Source organism: Erithacus rubecula, assembly GCF_903797595.1.
Source record: "Erithacus rubecula genome assembly, chromosome: 5".
Taxonomy (NCBI): Eukaryota; Metazoa; Chordata; class Aves; order Passeriformes; family Muscicapidae; genus Erithacus; species Erithacus rubecula.
The window spans coordinates 23,606,613-23,623,226 of NC_136687.1; the positions used below are offsets into that span (position 1 = coordinate 23,606,613).

General features: G+C 37.9%; 1 protein-coding gene and 1 long non-coding RNA gene across 4 annotated transcripts in view; one reads left to right on the forward strand and one right to left on the reverse strand.

Annotated features, from left to right (window-relative positions):
• Nucleotides 1-16,614, forward strand: part of GABRB1 (gamma-aminobutyric acid type A receptor subunit beta1) — a gene marked incomplete at its 3' end in the record, with an annotated part of 106,606 nt that overhangs the window by 14,706 nt on the left and 75,286 nt on the right. The gene's annotated exons all lie outside the window — the stretch shown is intronic.
• Nucleotides 904-3,021, reverse strand: LOC306802747. 2 transcript variants are annotated; one of them, XR_013774454.1, is made up of 2 exons: nt 2,888-3,021; nt 904-999 (listed from the first exon to the last, which is right to left on the reverse strand). It is a non-coding gene; the product is annotated as an uncharacterized lncRNA (long non-coding RNA). The 2 variants fall into 2 exon arrangements; XR_013774455.1 differs by lacking the exon at nt 2,888-3,021 and adding an exon at nt 2,087-2,192.

A 16,614-nucleotide genomic window follows, 5' to 3' on the forward strand; every position in this document is an offset into this window, starting at 1 on the left:
CCTTAGCAGAGAATGATATAATACCTTGATAGCAGACATGGGCAATTTCTCAGTTTGTTTGTAGTCATGATACACCTAGACAGTCTTATTGACAATTTGAGTTCAGAGTCAAGTGATGAAAGTGTATCAGAGGATCAGTGAAATGTATTTCAGAAAGGATCAGCAGAAAACATGTAAATAATATGATAATACTGAAATACAAATATTAGATGGTATATTGTATATAATCTGTCATAGTACAATCAAATTTTTAAAAATAACTACATTTTTCATTAAAGCAAAAGATGGTTTCTGAACAATGAAATCTCTCAGAAGAGAATTAAGCATTAAGAATTAAATTTAAAACAATTGCTTTTTGTCCATCTTTGTTAATAGATTAAATCCCTACTTTCTAGATACCTGTAAGCATAATATAATTAAGAGAAATACAAAATGTAATTTAATTTTTTAATTTTAATTTTACTTTATAAAATGTTTTATTGTCTGTATTTAGCTGGGGGAAAAGATGGCCAAGAAAATTTCCTTTCAAAAGAGAACTCTCTGCATTCTGCTGTCCCATGGCTCCCATCTCTTTTCCTCATCCCTTGCTGTGTCTCAAATGATAAAAAGCCAGAACTTGTGTTTCGATAACGAGTGCTAGAGGTGTTTGCTCAGGTAGCTGTATAACTGGGGATTTGAGTGGGAGGATTTTGGCAGAAGTATGGTGGGGGAAACACTGTCTCGAAAAATGCTTCCTGAATTCCTGTATTTATTTAGTGATTTAGAGAGGCACTGGTTTTTTACTTTCTTTTCCATAATTCATCTATTCTGGAATGAAAATGTCTGGAAGCAATATCAAATAAAAATCCTTCCATAATTAAACCAATGTGATGCTGGCCAACATGGACAGAGGAGATCAAGATCTGTTGATACAGCACTTAGTCACAGTGCTCTCTGGCATTTACTTTCAGTTCCTTCGGGAAGTTCTCCTGGTGTAGACTAGTGTTTGGTTCAGAAAATCTGAAAATGCAGAAGATAGTATAATGATGAAGACTGGAGGGAAGGGCATGAAAGAGATTCAGAAGTTTTTGTTCTTTTCTCCGTTATGCTGTTCTTGGTCAAACCATAGGTTCATCCACTCCTTTTGCAAAGCTTGCAAAAGACTCTGCTTCTCCATTACAATGGTATTGAAAGGTTAGATGTGAAGAAGAAACAGAAGGAAAACTTAACACATCAGTTTTTAAGGTGTTCCTTTAGTGACTGCCAGCGAGGAAAAGTATACATACAAATAAACACAAATAGCTCATAAAGGAAAATTAAATAAATAAGTAAAACACTGTGACTGGTGGTTCCCCTTTGCTGTGCAGGATATTGTCTATCTGTAATCATTCCAAAGTTCAGCCATTATGTTCAACATTTCCTCTGTGTTCAAATCTGAGTAATTTTCTAGCTGTCTGTAAATCTGCCATTGGGTAAAAAGCATCAGTGGTAATAGTCAATTTCTTTGCAGGTCTTCTCATAACTTGTGACACAGATCAAGTCTTCTGGCATGCTTTTCTACATTAGAACCGTCAGCATCTTCCAATACCTTTGATAACTAAAGATGTGATTATTAAAAAGTACCTTTTAAAGGTATTGAAGTAATTCGTTAAAAGGTGTCAGAGAGTATTTGCTCACTGTCTAACCAATATCTCTTTGGAACAAGTAGGAGTTGCTTTCTTCTCTCTTTTGAACAATTGTTCAGAAATAATTCAAAATTTAGCACAAATAGCTGAAGAATCAAAGTGCTTTGTTTTCTCAACCAGTTTGAAGTCTCTAAATCTCTTCAGATTTAGCTCTGTCACTCATGTAGTGTTTGGACTGTAGTCCAGACAGAGTGTGGGAATAGCAAAGCCAACTCACAAATAGAAGGAGCTGTAATCAAGTTCCCAGTCCCATTTCCAATCCCATTCTAGTAATAGCAGCCTCAGCAGCACTTAATTCTCACTGGTAAGTCAACAATAACTCCACTTATACCAGGGGATTATACCAACAGCAGAGAATTCAGTGTCAGGTTTAAAAACTACAGTAACAAAATACTGGCTTCTGTAGCATTTCAAAGGCTCACATGTTGCTGATGCTCTTTGATGATGCTGTTTTTATTAATACAGCTATGAAGGAGAAAAAAGAATACACACTTGGGATGCTTGAAATACTCTTTTCTTGGAAAGGTTTCTAAAGAAAATGGGACAAGGTCAGTACTATAGTGTTCATAGCCCAGTTGAGATGTGTGACAATATATTTGACAATGAATATTAACTAGGAAGAAAATTATTTCAGGTAAATAAGGTAAATATCTTAAAGCTTGAAAATTATGTTTGTTGGAAAGAGGATTATTTAAAACAAAATCACATTAACCAATCAACTATGTTTTTGGAAACCAATGAAAACTTCATGTGGAAACCTTGTGACCCTCTGACTGAAAAAAAAAAATCATACTGCCTTGAGTAAAAAGAAAAGAAGCAAAAAAAGGGAAGTGATTACAGGCTGAGAATTTATATTCCAAGTATTAGTTGGATGGTTGTATTGTAAACTCCTCAGATTCATTATGTTCACACTGCCAAGAATTACTCTAATGTAATAGATGAGAATTGCTCTAATATATTGTTGTTGGCTGGAAGTAATTATTTTAATTCAGAAAACTAATGGCATTTACTAGTATTGCCATGCTGCTTTATTGCAGCTTTGAAAATAGATGGGAATACTCAGTGGTGTGGCATTCTAAACAGACTAAATTTAGAGCCCTGTTCCCTGGCCTTTCCACTGTTTCCATGAGACCAAGTCTGAATAGCAGCACTTTGTGCCAGGCCTGCAGTGGTACAAATGAGTAGGTGGAATGGTACTTTGAGTTACAGACTCTGCAGCATACCTGGAGAATATGAGTTATCCAAGACAATGATTGGTCATCCTGTGATGGAGTGTAAGATAATCATGAAGCTAATCCCTTTCCAGGGATTCCATGTTAGGCAGGATAACATGAAGATACTAGTTTTAGTCTAGAAGCAGGGAAGCCAGATCTTGCAGCATTCTGCCCGAAATAATTAGTCCAGACTCAGCAGGGATTACTAATTTTGCCTTGGCATCCAGAAATACAGCTGTATCACTTCTCTTTTGGTACAAACATGGCTCAGAAGCAGTTTAGGTCTCCTGTACCGAGACTTGCAGCAAAAGGGTCACAGGTTAAAGCATGGGGTCAGCTCACTCAACCTAACCTAGCCAGACAGAAGTTGTCTTCCTAACTGAATGCTCATGGAGTGGCCATGCAAGCCAGATGTTTGTCACAGAGGGGAAAGGCACAGTATTGCTGTCTTTTCACTTGGCTGGCCTTTGGGCTTTAGCAGTTGTGCAAAACAAAATTTCCGTGTTCTAGAGTAATTAATTTCATGCCTCCTTAAGGAATGGACTGAACCAAGTTATCCTGGTGCTGTCCTAAATCGCTCCTGTATTAGTAATTGCATGCTTTTGAGTAAGAAAATACAAGGTGTAACATATCTGAGATCCTGCCCTATCTCCATAAATGCCTAATATTAAAACCACACTAACACCAGATTAAAATGTTTGTATATGCAATTCTGGTGGGAATTCTCTTTCCCCAGGAGTTAAGCAGAAATCCAGCAAACTTACAAAATAGGAATGTATGAAAACTCACAATTAAAATCTTCTTTCATTGCCTTGGCAAGGAGTAAGGACTGCACATATTCCCCTGTCAAGGGGGGCTTCTTCCCCTGTATAGAATTCTATATGGGTCTATGCAAGAAACTGTATTACAAATTTTTAGTACACAACATTTATGTGACCACATTTTCAGCAGAGGTAAGAATATTAAAAAAGCTAAATAAAAATTAATTTGTATTAAGAGAAACAATGTATTTCTCTGGATTTTCTACAGTGAAGTTGTAAAACCTCCCTAGAAAGATAAAAGAAGGCTGCTTAGAAGATTATTTGGATATTTCATGTTCCTCTCTACCAAATGTGCAGACAGACTTTATTTTTCAGATGACAAATTTCTTAATATGAAATCCCTTCTCAAAGGTACTAATGTCTAGCATCAATACAGCAGTAGCCACAAGGATTATAAACAGGAATCTGTCTAGTCATAAATAATTTGTTAGCTTTCTCTAGTCTTGTAGCAAATTCATCATCAGAATACATGGTGTGTGTAATTCAAACTGAAATACATACCCAACAGCTATGCATGAGTGGATGTACTGGGAATTACAGACTGTGGAGCACATGCAGCATCCTGCTCCTTTGTGACTGCATGTGCTAAAAAAGGATGTGAGGTAGGAAGTCACTAGTTCCCACTGCATCACCACATGATTCCCAACTGGCTGGTGCAGTGCATGGGAACATGACTGTTATTCCTTACGGGTTTGTGGTTCCCAGATAGAGCAGGTTAAAACAGAGCTCTGAAAGCTGTGATTAGCGATGGCAGAGGCTCAAGCAAAATAAGCTGTTATCTAAACTAAGCAAGTGCTGAACACACTTGTAGGGGTAAACACAAGTGGGAAATCTTGTAGTTCTCCCAGCTCTACTCCAGGTTCAAGCCCTCTCCCAAAACAACTCATTCAAGTGCCCTCTCCCCATGCATCCCTGAAGGCAATTCCCTCTTGCACTGCAGCCCTGATTCTGCTGTGCTTGCCAGCGCCAACACAGAAGGAAAAGACTGTGCAGTTAAAGCTGCTTTGGTGGGAGGGAGAGGCAGCTGGCAACCTTCTCACATTCCTCCATCAGGGCATGATGTGGGTACATGAGCTCGGTATTGGCAGGGAAAGCAGCTGCTTTGGATGTAACTGAATATACAAACAGACACAAGTGTGGAAATAGAGCTCATTCGACCTTTGCTTCCAAGCCATGCAGATAGATGGTGCCTGGCAGAGCCACACTCTTGTGGCTGTGAAACTGAATTTTGTCAAAATTAGTGAGTTATTTTATCTTATCCTCAAGGCAGTAAATGTATTTGTTTGTACTGATATGAAACCTGTACTCCACTGGGTATATGGGTGGATATGAACCAGCTCATACTGCATCTTGCATGTACTTTTCACAACAGTAGGCTACAGATCCTGACACAGATCCTTTGCCACAAGGAGGATCTGTTTGCTGTCATTGCACGTCCAGCACAGTTTGCAAGATGTGATTTCACTGTGCTGAATCGATAAGGACCAAGCTTATATGAAATAAGCTTAAGTTTTCTGTGCTTGAATTTCCATACCCTCTAATAGCCTACCCTCTAACTCCAGAGGTCTTCTCATACTGTTTTTTGCTAGTATAAGGGTTAACTGTGAAGGAACAAGAATACTCTCAAATTCATCCTAGAAGAGTTAATTCCATTTCCAGAAGAGAAATTTGCAAAAGAACCTAGAGCCTGAACTGATCCTTCCATCTGCAATCCCAAGAAAGCAGCATCTGTCTAGAGGGTTAGGCTTGAATTCAAATAGAGAATTTTCTGCAGCTAAGTGATGGAAAAATAGGGGATTTTTACATTAGCTGTCTTATTTTTTCTGCTACCTGACAAAACCTTTTCAGATTTTCGAAGGGCAATTATGAAGGCCTAAAATGTATAAACTAAACTTCACACCTACTGTGAGCCTTGTTTGTGTTCTACCAAGATAGAAATTTTCACGTCAAAGCACAGCCCCATAGGTGTTGGGAATCTGGTCCAAATAATAATCTAAGCTCATTTTTACTGTTGTAGAGAAAGAAATGTTTGCCCAGCAAAAGTCAATTTATTGTCATTTTAAGATATATAAAACATCTGTCAAAGGTATGATGAGAAATATTCTACTGTAAAGTGAAATAATATGTCATATAATGAGAAAAAATGATTTATTAAATGAGGGGGACGATTTACATGACATAGTGAGCAGGGTGAAAAATCAAGAATCAGCAATAAAATATGTCAATAAGCCAGGGTAATTGAATCAATTGCAAATGTCAATGATATTTTTCTCCATTCCCAGTCTGAGGCAGTGAGTGGCTGTAGCAAAGCTCTTTTTGGAGAAACTCTCCAGTTCCATATTTGCCATCTGGAAATGGCGTGACCGAAACACACTGATGTGCATTTAAACACCCACCCACACTCTCAGTGGTCCCAGTTACATAAGAGTATGAAGCAATTAAAGCCTCCTGCAAAGAAATAATGTTATTTATTGCAGCTAATTTTATGCCTCCTTTTTACATGCAGTGCTTCTTGAAACTACAGCCTTGTGAGCCCCGTCCCTGAGCTGAGAGGAGACATCTCATGCCATGACTTCAAGTCCCTTTGGTCCCAATTCTGCAGCCAGAGAACGAACAGGGAGCACAGTAATGCTTCTCCTGCCTATGCACTTGATTTCTCAAGCATGGAAATGGAGCTGGGAAGGTGGAACAAATCACAGTAATTTCAGATGTTGTCAGGCTTAGTTTGGAGATTTAATTTGTGTAATTAAATCATAGAAGCACTAGGTCTTAGGGGCATCTGATCCTGTCAGACTTGCACTACTGAGATAAAAAAATAAGATACTGTTTTTCTGTGTGCATTTCAAATTAAAATTACTTTCAGATGAAGAAAACTTCATCATCCAAGGCGTATGGGGCTGAAATTTGAAGGCATGGTGGCAGTTAAGAGACTCATAATAGCAAATTATAAAAAGGCAGAAACTATGTAACTTTTTGTAAAAAAAAGTATGTCAAATAAACATAAAAACATAAAAATAACTATACTAATCAAGTTACATTTGATAGGAAAAAGATGTTGCACCTTACTGTTCTCTGTACTAGTTTAAGTGCTAATGTTACAATCAGCAGCACTTAGGTTTGGTTTTTGTTTTTTTTTTTTTGTTGATAAGCCTTCAAAACAGGAGGGTATGTTCATTTTTGCTTAAAAAAGAAAGGTTCCCTGAGTTCAGTTCCTATCTGGAGCAAATAGACTGTGTGCAGATGTGTTACCACAAGGACTTTTTTTGAGATAGTTTGGTAATGAATTAAGCATTTGCTAGAAAAGAGCAATAGGAGAAGTTCCATGTTAGAAACATACCATTTTTTCTAAATTTGTCTTCTTTTATGTTACCAAGTACTTCATAATGGATTTTGCTAGGAGTAAGAGTATCCCAAAAATCTTTTAGTCTGTACTTCTGACAGGTTCTGATCCTTTTCCTCTCAAGATTCTCTGGTTGCTCAATGACTAGTGTTTCTGAAAGATTTTTTAAAATTTTTACCATCTTTCAGCATAGTTCACAGGGCCAAAAGTAGTATTTCCAATTAATTAATCTGTGAATGAGAGCAGCTTCCCTGAGGTGGTCTTATATTGTGCTCTATCCCTTAGCTTTTTTTCAGTTCACTCTGCACAGCAACTAACTGGTTGCAAAATTTTTGTCTTGATTCCAGCCTCTGTTTTCATGTTGAGCTGATATATAATGCAGTGGGGAAAAAAATACATTAAAATCAGATGGTAAATTATGAGTAATCACCTTGGAACAAGTAGGTTCCATACCTACTGATAAGTAGTGTCTGTAGCCCCCTCCCCTAGGTCCTAAAACACTTCCTTTCTCTTCCATAATTTCTACTACTACCCCTTCACTTTTTTTTTTTTTTTTCTACCATGCCCTCCTTTTTTTCCCCCTGTGATGCCCAATCCTCACACAGGGCTTGGCAGCTTTCTTCATTTGCACTCTGGCTGGCTGGCCAATGTGCTGAACAGCACAGTGGGCAGCTTTAAAGATGTCCAGTTTCATATGCCACATATTGGGCATAGCATACCATAATAGGTAAGATTTATTAAATGTTTAACTGGAAATCAGTCACTAATCAAATAATCAAGCTCTGCTGTTTAGAGCCATTTCCAGAATGAGTGCTCTATTCACATACCCTGCCAAGGGTTTGGCCTGAAATCATTCCAGTTATTAAGTTGATCCACTGCCTTAGGCACTTTGAGCTTTTGAAGGGCATGAGAGCAAGTACCAGAGAGAGACACAGACATCTTTGCATGGAGGGAAAACTCATGTGCAAGATGTTAATCAAACAGTAGGTGGTAGCTCTGACTCAAAAGACTTCATTATCCAAGTTACAAGTCTCAATACTTTGATAAAGGAAGCAAGTGAGCCTAAACAAAAATCTATAATTGTAGAAATCCAGCTGGTGTGAAAAAACTTTTTCTTCTTCTTCCCACATGGTGCCCATAGTCCTGAGCTCATGAATTAGAAAAGGTGGTCCTGATTACAGCTTACCACCTATCATCATCAGATTGAAAGACTGTATGTCATGTTAAAGGGGGTTGAAGAAGTTGTCTGTAGGAAGTTTTCCACAATTACAAGAGAATAAAGGTTTTGGTGGTGTAGGGAACCTAAAAAATAAGACTTCAGCTGAAGATGACCTGCAGTTCTGGTAACAGGATAATTTGTATCATAGAGATAATTCTATGTGTATTTAGGACACTTTCTTGAGATGCTATTAACATTTGCTACTGAGATGTTAGGAATTGGCATAAATAGGTATTTGAGTAATTGTAAAATAAATTAATGTACTTCAAAACTATGTCACCATGTGTCCTGCCTCTTACCAAATACTGATAATGAAATAATGCAGTTAGGCATATTGGCATAATTCCAGAGAAGTCTGAGAAGGTTCCACAATCCATTTCTTTGAATGCTGCAAGTGTTTGTGATGCTATAGTACCTGCACAACACGTGGGTAATAGGTACTTAGAAACTGACAGTGACTGATTCCCTGTAACACCCTGAAGTAAGTGATGTGAAATGTATCCTCAGTATTAGAAAGTTTTCCCCTTGCTGACATCTACTTCGTTGTATTCTAAGCCCATCCTGTCTTGACTTAGCAGGTCAAAAAGACAGCAACAGGTCAAGTCACCAGTAGTCTTTCAAGTATTTGAAGACTGATATATCTTGTGTCCTATATGTCTTCTCTCTACTGTGTTAAATACAAGCTGTTGCAGATTCTCCTTCTCTTTACACATCCCACTAGAGCATATGTCACTTTTCCTTCTGCAACAGCTTGACCGTAGTCCACGTTCATTTTGTAAGCTACAGATCATTTTGCTCAGAGCTGCTTCTTATTCCCTGTCCTGTATATATACACATTGAGTATACATATATATATATATATACACACACAGGATGGGTGTACTGTACACAGTATTACTGTTGAGTATAGAATTTTAACATGTGAACATGTCATTAACTGAATCCCATCACACTTTCTTCAGGCTATTTTTTTGAGTTTATCAAGATCTTGGCACAAATACAAGATAGGTAAAGCAAAAGAGCGCCAAATCTTTTCTGTCATTGCAGTCATTCCATTTTGTATTAAAGACAGAAAAGCCAAAAAAAATCCTGAAACCCAACAACAACAAAATAAAACACAAAAAACCCCCAAACCCAAAAAATTTGTCACTAAACATGTTTAAGGTTGAATTCATCATAATTTTGACAGGCTTCTATCTTAAAATTTCTTTATAAAGTTGTTATAGATAGTGACAGTTTCCAGTGATATTTTCTTCCATAGAAAGAGTGCTGAAAACACACAAAATAAAGCCAGAATGGGAAGTCAGTCCTCTCAGTGTCTCTGATACCTTACAACTTAATATGAAGTCACTTAAAATAACCATGGGGAAGTCGCAAGCCACAATATTTTAATACTGCATTTTGCCACTTCAAAACATTAAATTATTTTTTCATGTAATTTTTTTTTTGAGATGTGATGTTCATCAGCTTCTAAGAGCCATAGAGAAAGCTCAGCTTGTTGAACTTTTTGTACTGTAACAGAATCCAAGTGAAATAGTCCAGTTCATAACACATTAAATTAGAGACAATTATTGAAGCAAGAGATGTTGCACTCCCTCTGCTTATTACAAAGGGTGGAAAGTAATTTAAAAGGGTAATGCAGAAATCAGCCCAGTATTTTTACTGTGTAATATTTAGGATAATCTGTCCAAATCCCTTTTTACAGTATTACAGCATACACATCAAAATACTGCAAGAAGTAAAACATTAAACCAAGATTGGAATTTCCAAATTCCCACTCCAAATGCTATTGGAAACAATGGTATCCTTGCATTATCTCAAAATAAATGTGATTAGTAGGCAAAGATTAGAAAGAAAAGTTAAGGCCTTAAATCAGTCTTGCTGAATATCTGTAAAATGTTGTAACATCCAAAATGTCTATCCAGAATCAAGTAATCTTCTGAGATCTGTATAGAGGTATAGTAAAGCACTTGTCAAAATTGAGAATATCTCCACTTATTCATTTCATATTTTAATACTGAGACAGAGTAAGGGTTCTTCACCTCAGAAAGAATTACAGATCATAGTAACCTTCTGCTGCAGGAGATGCAGAGCTCAGATCATTCACAGCTGTACCAGAAAGAAAGTAGGAGTAACTTATGCAAAACACAAATCCACAGCCCTCACCTTGCTGTGGGAGCAGGTAGGGCAAGAAAAAGCTGGACTAGCATGATTTAATACCTGCCAAGGATGCTACTGCTCAGAAGATATATTTCACAGTACTAAGTAGTGCAAAATCTGTGAAGACCAACTGTGGTGTATATATGACATCCATGACAGGATGGATTTATAAAAGACAGCTCTGACAAGTTGCTAGGTAACTGTGTCTTGTCCTCACAACTGCTGAGTGCTGATCATCTGTTGTCATGATGCTGTGCTGCATCCCCTTGTCCTTGCTCAAAATTAGTGTGTATACAGATTTTTAAATAAAAGTAGATCTGAGATGATCTGTCTAATTTACAGAATGTTTCCTTTGCCAACCTTTTAAAAGTCTGCCTAATTCATCACACACCAAACACAGCTCTTCATATCTTTGTGTTTCTGGGAAATTACTGCCTGGTCCTCAGTGCTCACTTTTTCTCACAGACCAATTAGGAAATTTTACAGAAGAAAGGTCACTCCTCTGCCTGATTTTATTAAGAGAATATATGACATACAATATTGCGTTCAAAGTATACATTCAGTATGGTGTCTATTAAAAAGAAAAAAGTATTCCAGCAACACATACAAGTAACTTTTGAAGTTTAAGAATATCTGAGAAGAAACTAGCTCTGTACCAGGACTCTCAGAAGACCTGAAACAGCCTAGGGGAACAAAGGTGGTAGCTCCAAAACATATCCAACTAAAAGGCAAGTTCCCCACAGCCCATCGTAAATAATAAAACACATCTGCTGCAGACATACCAACACTGGGATTTGTATGATTGAGTGTGACAGCCAAGGAACTCTGAAACTAACAGGGGCTTTGCTTGGGCTTTGTTTTCTTCCAAGCATGTTAATGTGGCTTTGCCATTCCCTTGCTTCATTTCACTGTGGCATTTTGTCCTTCCTGTTGTTTTTTTAAAAGCAGAGTGAACAATATATTATAGATCATTGTCATCTAGAATTAGAAATTCAAATCTTAGAAGTCACTCTCTGAGGAGTGAGCTGGTACAGCAGCTCCCTGGGGTCTCAGGTCTGAGGTGAGCACAAGGACTCTAAAAGAACAGCTTAGCTGCCCCATCTATTCACTGTGATGCTTTACTCCCCAGCAGTGCAGGAAAAAGCCATGAAAACCTGGCTGCAAGAGCCCAAAAAAAAGAAACAAACTCACTTTGCTATGCATAGAGCTCTCAAAGGCCATGTATCTTTGGTCAGATCCATTATAAGAGGAGCAATTCCAATTGATACTTGAAGTGATCCCAAAGTGTCCCACAGTGGTGTCCTGCTTCTGGCAATTGAGATCAGTTCCAGGGAGGAGAAGAGTTATTAGCTTAATAGATTCTGTTCAGCCAGAAGCCAAATATTCTCAAAAACAGCTTTTTGGAAGTAATCATCATATTCTTCTGCTGGCTTTCTTATTTTTCAGTGTATTGCCCTAAGCATTCTTTGTACTATCCAGAAGCAATGGCTCCGTGTTAGAGACTCTGAAGGCAAACAAGAGTTTTTAAGGTTGCCTTACACCCTTTCCAACAGTGTCACAATTCAAGTGCATCTGAAACCCTCCTCACTGATGTTATAGACACTTCCCAAGTAGGGCAGAGACCTGCTTTTTCACCAAGGTTAGAGCTTCACAGTCACTAGGTGCCATGACTTCAAGCTAGGCTGCACAGTGTGCCCTTGACAGAAGCTCTTCTCCACCCAGGACACACAGTGTGGCTCTGAAGGCAGATCCTCACAACTCTGCCAGGATTATTCTGCTTGGATAATTCATCACATCCTACTGCCAATGATGTTTGCTGTATGGGGACCTAGTTCATTAAAATTTCTTCATAATGTAGGCACTTAGTGTATGAAGTAAAAGGCAATGGCACATCTGACCACTACTAGACCATAAAATTTTCCTGAAATTTTTTGTTAAGTTCAATTTTTTCAGGCACAAAATGGATCTTGATGCTGACTTGAGCCCCTTACTGCCTGCAAATTCCCTTTTCAGTGCACAATACAACTAATTTCAGCATCTTTCCCAGGATGTAATACTTTCAGAAATAGTCTCTTTGCCCTAGTACGTTTCCAGTTCTTCAGAGTACACCTGAGTTTGCAACTTACCAAATGTTGCTTCCTTAGATGTTGCATCTTTTGTGTCACACTCAGTCTTTCAGGGCATACTGGGGTATACCTTCACCCCATTATTGTGCCACTACAACACATTCCCCCATTCCAGTGTGCAACACCTTGGTGGGCTGTCTACAGCACGCCAACCACACCTTTTCCTCCTCAAGGAAACACAGTATTTTCTAGAAATTGTTGCCGTGTAGTTTAGAAATCTCCTGTCACCTGTGTATATTTGAATCTGTTCCTTTTTCTTAAAAAAGCAGAAAAAATACTCAACAGATTTTTATTTTTTTTTTTTTAGGAGTGATATTGAACACAAAAGGAAGAGTTCAAAGAAAACAGAGACTTTTCATACATATTTGAAATCTACACAGCTGTAGATTTCCTCTGATTCTCTCTGCTGCCATAGTGCCCTTTTTTCATCATTGTGTTACATGGGCTGCTGTCAGCTGCCATTCTCTAGGTTCAGCTGTGAGCTATTTGGAATATTATTCTTGAAATTATTCCTTTGTAACCAGAGATTTCACTTATCACAGCTGCAGGCTGAACTGTGCAACTCTCCATTTCTCTTTTGTAAATAATTTTGCAGACATTTCAAATCTGAGAGCCCTAATTTGCTACTGTTGGCTAAATGTTGTGCATTAAAGTCTTCTTCAGTGACTACTACTGGTTTCTCAAAACTTCCCTCTTCATAACACAACAAATTATAAAGAACAATAATTTTGATATGTTACCTGATTAGAACTAGATTTATTCTTCCTTATAGTCATCTCAATGCCAAACTAGTCAGTACAATTCTTCATTGCCACAGATCTTTAGCCATTAACCTTGCAAGAATGCACCACAAAAACAACACTTCACAGTATAAACCAGGTGCCATGTGTATGAATGTATTCCATGTGAAAAAAAATTCTGTCATTTTATTATTTTTAAACTGGCTTGAGATAAATGTGTGTCTGCAGTTTTATAGTAAATATAATAATGTAATTAAGCTCCCTTTCAGTATGAGGAGTGAGTTTAGTTCATATCATACTTCTGTTTGGAGCTGCTTGTCTCTATATCACATCCACTCCAGAATGGATCATCCAAAGGCTTCCTAGACTCATACATGAATGTTTGTTTTTTAACTGCCTGTGTTGTATGGCACAACAACATAATTTTCAACAGACATCGACATCAGAAACAAAAGGAAAATGCAGATTACCATCATTCTACCTGAGCCACAGAAACTATATATAGATGTCAAAGCTAAACATCTGGGACTCTAGGTAGTGTTTTAGCTAGTTGAGCTCACCACATGCCCAGTGTTCCCCTTCAGAGAATGTCTCTGCAATAGAACTTTTGAATGAAAGTGTTCATCAAGTGCAAAAGTGGGAAGCAGGAGACAAGTCAGGTACCCAAAAATTTCAATGAGAAGTTAAACAACCAAAACACTTGCAAAAAAAAGGTTTACAAGATTTTTTTTTTTTCTAAGTAGTGGATATCTGAAAATTTCCCTTGCTTATAGTAGATACCGTGTGTTAATATCATGGTATTAATACCACGTGTAAGCTCAAAATCCCCAGAGCACATCACATATTTGTTCATTTGCCTGCATTCCTCACTTTCTAGCATGCTGTGACTAAGGGAAAATGTATATTACTGTTCATGAGATGTTTCTACTTTATCCCCTCTCTTTAAAACTGGTTGTTAGTTCACCCATTAACACTAACTGCTGCAGCAGAGCTATCAGATGTGGAAAGCCAATTCTCTCACAAAACATTTAGAACTTTATAGAGTAATAAGGCAGAAAGCAGCTAATGCAGCATGCAATGTTCTAGCAGAATGTGTGAAGCACTACAGCTTAGATAAACCCATTTGAGTCTAATTCACCTTTTGCATGATCTCAGTAAACATTTCAATCTACTGAATAAATGTGTATTGGTGAAGGGTGATTGCCTAAGTCCAAACACTCCTCAGTACACACTGCAGCTGCATAAACATCCAGGATGTAAAACACCTAAAAACTACAAACTTCATAAACTTGACATTGGTAGAAATCACAAAATTTTTGAGGTTGGAAGGCACCCCTACAGGTAATTTGGTCCAACCCCTCTGCTCTATCAGGACCACTGTGTGTTGTGCAGGACAGCTTTTGAACATCTCCAAGAATTGAGAGTCCATGACCTCTCTTGGTAAGTTGTACCAGTGCTCAGGCACTCCCCACAGTGAAAAGCATGTTTCCTGAAATTCAGGAGAAACTTCCTGTGTTTCAGTTTGTCCTTTCTCACTATTGTCCTGTCACTGGGCACCACTGGAAATAACCTGGTTCTGTCCTCTTTGCACAATCCCTTCAGGCATTGAATGAATGAGATAGCCCCTGACCTTTCTCTTCTCCAGGCTAAACAGTCCCAGCTCTCACAGCCTTCCCTCATAGACGAGGTGCTCCTGTCCCTTAATCACCCTTGTGGCCCTTTAACTGACCTCTCTCCAGTGGCTCCATGTGTGTTTTGTTCTGAGGAGCCCAGAACCAGAAACAATATCCAGCTTTGGTCTTGACAGGGCTGAGTGGAAAAATTATCACCTTCACCAACATGCTGGCAGCATGTTGTCTGACAAACACAGCCCAAGGTACCATTAACCTTTTTTGCAACAAGGGCACATTTCTGGCTCACATTCAGGCTGCTGTCCAGGTGAGTGTCCACCAGTATATACCAGTGAATGGTGGTGTTCCTCCCCAGAGGCAGGAATTTACATTTCCTCAAATGTGTGTGTATATATGTGTGTGCATGGAAGTGTATAGATATATATATATTTCCATCTGTGATTTGCATCAAAGAATTGCAAATTTCTTAGCCAAATGTTAATTTTCTCCTCTAGGGTAGCTGCAGGGAGTGTTTTAAGTAATAAATACTAATTAAGTTGAGAGTAGCTGCTATATCCAAACTACTTGAAAGGATGAAAGGCAATTTCCCTCCTAAGCAATCCAAAAATCGTTTGGGACTGCAAGTCTACCAAAATCTCAAGCAGAAATGTACTAAAAGCCTTCAGAGGAGCTTGCAGTTCCCCAGGCAATGGCAAATACACTTTGCCTTGGTTCTGCATCAAAAAAAGGTCTCAAAAAATATAGTCAGGACAAAGACAGTATTTGTAGTACCAGAGCTATAGCTTTCCAAAGGATTCATCTGCTATATATGTAGTAAGTGGTAGATTAAAAGGATGCCTTCAGTAGTTGAGTTCTAGCCTCTTTCTAGGCTGGAGACACTATGTTGTCTTTTGTTTTGTCTCTATTTCCCAAGGTCTACACATTCCCAATCTGAACAAGTCTTACAAAACTAGCAGCAAAGAGACATTATACTGATTTATTTTTCATTTCTCTTCCTTTCTGCTTTTCTAATTAAAAAGGTAAAGTAGCCTTCAAGAGACATATCTCTTCCCATGTATGGCTGTTTAGACATTTCATACCAATTAAAGTGACATTTGCTATATCACAATATAATAACTACAGTCCTTTAATGAATCTAATTAATTAAGTCTCAGAACATCGCTGTGAAATAGCCAATATTTATTATTTACAGGTGAGTGAGCTGAGGCACAGAGAAGGTAGGACCAAGAAAAAACAAGAAAAATGTTCAGTGTAAACTCACCACAATCTTTCTTACCCAAGTGCTGTTAATGTTACATTTCTTGATATTGATTACTTTGCAAGAAGACATTCAGAATTGTTTGTTAATTGTGAATTGGAGCTGGTTTTGAATAGTCTGTTAAGCTCTCCCCATTCCCCCAACCTTATTTTTCTCCTTCCTTCAGTTTAGCTTATAGCTTGAAAGTCTGTATTTTCAGTGCCTGAAGATGCTACACATAGATGACTTCTGAAGGTTATTAAAAGAATAAAAAATAATAAATTTCTGAAACTGGTTATAGTAGAAAATGGTGGATGAATGAGCCTTACTTGTCATTTGTACAGTAGATTGGAGCATTATCATGACATATTTTAGCAGCAATAAATCTGTACTGTGCCTTACTTATTACGGTTTATAAAACAAGCCACTGAATGTTGTAAATAGGTAAAATAGTAAATATTG